The following is a 2726-nucleotide window of genomic DNA, read 5'->3' as shown; positions in this document are numbered from 1 at the left end:
AAGCAGCAGCGCCCTCTGCTTTTTGTAAAGAGGAGTGAAAAAAGCTTACAGCACCTGGTATTCCCAGGCGGTCTCCCATCCAAGTACTGACCAGGCCCGACCCTGCTTAGCTTCCGAGATCAGACGAGATCGGGCGTGTTCAGGGTGGTATGGCCGTAAGCAAATATTGTGCCTACCAAAGGGCCTTTTAAAGATACTATATCACCACGCTTTGCTCTTTCGTCTATACAGGGAGCGCCTGCAGATTTCCAGACACACTCACAGCTTTTAAATGTCAAATCAGAATGTACAAAGTGGCTATAAGGATCACAAATGTAGTGCAGTAAAAATATTAATATTTACTGTTGAAATGTAGAATACGTTAGCATAAAATTGAAAAGAAAATGATCGATGAGCTTAGGAATGATGAAAGCCATCATTTAACTGGATTTGTGTCATTTCTATACCGGCAAGTCATGATCTAGCTATATCCTTCCCACCCTGTCGGTGTCCACTGAAAAAGCAGCAGCGCCCTCTGCTTTTTGTAAAGAGGAGTGAAAAAAGCTTACAGCACCTGGTATTCCCAGGCGGTCTCCCATCCAAGTACTGACCAGGCCCGACCCTGCTTAGCTTCCGAGATCAGACGAGATCGGGCGTGTTCAGGGTGGTATGGCCGTAAGCAAATATTGTCCGAGATCAGGCGAGATCGGGCGTGTTCAGGGTGGTATGGCCGTAAGCAAATATTGTGCCTACCAAAGGGCCTTTTAAAGATACTATATCACCACGCTTTGCTCTTTCGTCTATACAGGGAGCGCCTGCAGATTCCAGACACACTCACAGCTTTTAAATGTCAAATCAGAATGTACAAAGTGGCTATAAGGATCACAAATGTAGTGCAGTAAAAAGATTAATATTTACTGTTGAAATGTAGAATACGTTAGCATAAAATTGAAAAGAAAATGATCGATGAGCTTAGGAATGATGAAAGCCATCATTTAACTGGATTTGTGTCATTTCTATACCGGCAAGTCATGATCTAGCTATTTCCTTCCCACCCTGTCGGTGTCCACTGAAAAAGCAGCAGCGCCCTCTGCTTTTTGTAAAGAGGAGTGAAAAAAGCTTACAGCACCTGGTATTCCCAGGCGGTCTCCCATCCAAGTACTGACCAGGCCCGACCCTGCTTAGCTTCCGAGATCAGACGAGATCGGGGCGTGTTCAGGGTGGTATGGCCGTAAGCAAATATTGCGCCTACCAAAGGGCCTTTTAAAGATACTATATCACCACGCTTTGCTCTTTCGTCTATACAGGGAGCGCCTGCAGATTGCCAGACACACTCACAGCTTTTAAATGTCAAATCAGAATGTACAAAGTGGCTATAAGGATCACAAATGTAGTGCAGTAAAAATATTAATATTTACTGTTGAAATGTAGAATACGTTAGCATAAAATTGAAAAGAAAATGATCGATGAGCTTAGGAATGATGAAAGCCATCATTTAACTGGATTTGTGTCATTTCTATACCGGCAAGTCATGATCTAGCTATTTCCTTCCCACCCTGTCGGTGTCCACTGAAAAAGCAGCAGCGCCCTCTGCTTTTTGTAAAGAGGAGTGAAAAAGCTTACAGCACCTGGTATTCCCAGGCGGTCTCCCATCCAAGTACTGACCAGGCCCGACCCTGCTTAGCTTCCGAGATCAGACGAGATCGGGGCGTGTTCAGGGTGGTATGGCGTAAGCAAATATTGTGCCTACCAAAGGGCCTTTTAAAGATACTATATCTCCACGCTTTGCTCTTTCGTCTATACAGGGAGCGCCTGCAGATTTTCAGACACACTCACAGCTTTTAAATGTCAAATCAGAATGTACAAAGTGGCTATAAGGATCACAAATGTAGTGCAGTAAAAATATTAATATTTACTGTTGAAATGTAGAATACGTTAGCATAAAATTGAAAAGAAAATGATCGATGAGCTTAGGAATGATGAAAGCCATCATTTAACTGGATTTGTGTCATTTCTATACCGGCAAAGTCATGATCTAGCTATTTCCTTCCCACCCTGTCGGTGTCCACTGAAAAAAGCAGCAGCGCCCTCTGCTTTTTGTAAGAGGAGTGAAAAAAGCTTACAGCACCTGGTATTCCCAGGCGGTCTCCCATCCAAGTACTGACCAGGCCCGACCCTGCTTAGCTTCCGAGATCAGACGAGATCGGGCGTGTTCAGGGTGGTATGGCCGTAAGCAAATATTGTGCCTACCAAAGGGCCTTTTAAAGATACTATATCACCACGCTTTGCTCTTTCGTCTATACAGGGAGCGCCTGCAGATTTCCAGACACACTCACAGCTTTTAAATGTCAAATCAGAATGTACAAAGTGGCTATAAGGATCACAAATGTAGTGCAGTAAAAATATTAATATTTACTGTTGAAATGTAGAATACGTTAGCATAAAATTGAAAAGAAAATGATCGATGAGCTTAGGAATGATGAAAGCCATCATTTAACTGGATTTGTGTCATTTCTATACCGGCAAGTCATGATCTAGCTATATCCTTCCCACCCTGTCGGTGTCCACTGAAAAAGCAGCAGCGCCCTCTGCTTTTTGTAAAGAGGAGTGAAAAAAGCTTACAGCACCTGGTATTCCCAGGCGGTCTCCCATCCAAGTACTGACCAGGCCCGACCCTGCTTAGCTTCCGAGATCAGACGAGATCGGGCGTGTTCAGGGTGGTATGGCCGTAAGCAAATATTGTGCCT

At 44.1% G+C, this 2726-nt stretch overlaps 6 non-coding genes across 6 annotated transcripts; all 6 read right to left on the bottom strand.

The window, feature by feature from the left end:
• Positions 1-42: 42 nt before the first annotated feature.
• LOC129114792 (5S ribosomal RNA) lies at positions 43-161 on the bottom strand. Its single transcript, XR_008532700.1, has one exon. It is a non-coding gene; the product is annotated as a 5S ribosomal RNA (ribosomal RNA).
• A 380-nt stretch (positions 162-541) lies between these two features.
• LOC129114791 (5S ribosomal RNA) lies at positions 542-660 on the bottom strand. Its single transcript, XR_008532699.1, has one exon. It is a non-coding gene; the product is annotated as a 5S ribosomal RNA (ribosomal RNA).
• A 436-nt stretch (positions 661-1096) lies between these two features.
• Positions 1097-1216, bottom strand: LOC129114793 (5S ribosomal RNA). Its single transcript, XR_008532701.1, has one exon. It is a non-coding gene; the product is annotated as a 5S ribosomal RNA (ribosomal RNA).
• A 379-nt stretch (positions 1217-1595) lies between these two features.
• Positions 1596-1714, bottom strand: LOC129114789 (5S ribosomal RNA). The gene has a single exon (XR_008532697.1). It is a non-coding gene; the product is annotated as a 5S ribosomal RNA (ribosomal RNA).
• Positions 1715-2095: 381 nt separating this feature from the next.
• Positions 2096-2214, bottom strand: LOC129114790 (5S ribosomal RNA). Its single transcript, XR_008532698.1, has one exon. It is a non-coding gene; the product is annotated as a 5S ribosomal RNA (ribosomal RNA).
• A 380-nt stretch (positions 2215-2594) lies between these two features.
• Positions 2595-2713, bottom strand: LOC129114788 (5S ribosomal RNA). The gene has a single exon (XR_008532696.1). It is a non-coding gene; the product is annotated as a 5S ribosomal RNA (ribosomal RNA).
• Positions 2714-2726: the final 13 nt, after the last annotated feature.

This window comes from Anoplopoma fimbria, unplaced genomic scaffold, assembly GCF_027596085.1.
Source record: "Anoplopoma fimbria isolate UVic2021 breed Golden Eagle Sablefish unplaced genomic scaffold, Afim_UVic_2022 Un_contig_6173_pilon_pilon, whole genome shotgun sequence".
NCBI classification, from domain to species: Eukaryota; Metazoa; Chordata; class Actinopteri; order Perciformes; family Anoplopomatidae; genus Anoplopoma; species Anoplopoma fimbria.
Note: the sequence above shows the minus strand (reverse complement) of the source record. Positions and strands in the feature narration are given on the sequence as shown.